The sequence below is a fragment of the Sinocyclocheilus rhinocerous genome, unplaced genomic scaffold (genome assembly GCF_001515625.1).
Source record: "Sinocyclocheilus rhinocerous isolate Xijiao unplaced genomic scaffold, SAMN03320098_v1.1 scaffold2210, whole genome shotgun sequence".
NCBI lineage: Eukaryota > Metazoa > Chordata > Actinopteri > Cypriniformes > Cyprinidae > Sinocyclocheilus > Sinocyclocheilus rhinocerous.
The window spans coordinates 86,268-86,850 of record NW_015630048.1 but is presented as its reverse complement, the minus strand read 5'-3'; positions in this window follow the sequence as shown (position 1 = coordinate 86,850).

Sequence of the window (583 nt, the reverse complement as noted above, 5' to 3'; positions counted from 1 at the left end):
CTGACCCCCCCCCGTCACCTGTGTAATAGCTCAAGTCAAGGTACATATATACATATGTTCTGGGACTGTTCCCGAATTGCGTTGCTTTGGTCCTTGGTATAGGACTTATTGTCAGACCTTCTGAAGACTCGGATCCAAAAGGACCCACTGCTTTTTCTTTTGCTGGATGATTCGTCACTGTCATTGTCTGTCAATCAAAACATGATTCTGTTTGCTGCTCTTACTGCTGCCAAAAAGGTTGTTTTAAAATTGTGGTTTTTTTTTTTTTTTTTTTTTTTTTTATTGTGTGTGGGCAGATCCCGGGCTCTGCTGTAAAAAGTTACAAATCAAAAATGTTTAATAAATAAAGAATCAAAACAAAACATTTTTTTGCTGATTTTATATCCGAGTTAGTGCTGGCTGCAGATAAAGTTTTAATTGTTGGTGATTTTAATATCCATGTTGATAATGAAAAGAGATTCATTGGGATCATCATTCATAGACATTCTGAAGTCTATTGGGGTTAGACAACACGTGTCATGACCTACTTCATTGTCGAAATCATACTCTAGATTTAATACTGTCACATGGAATTGATGTCGAT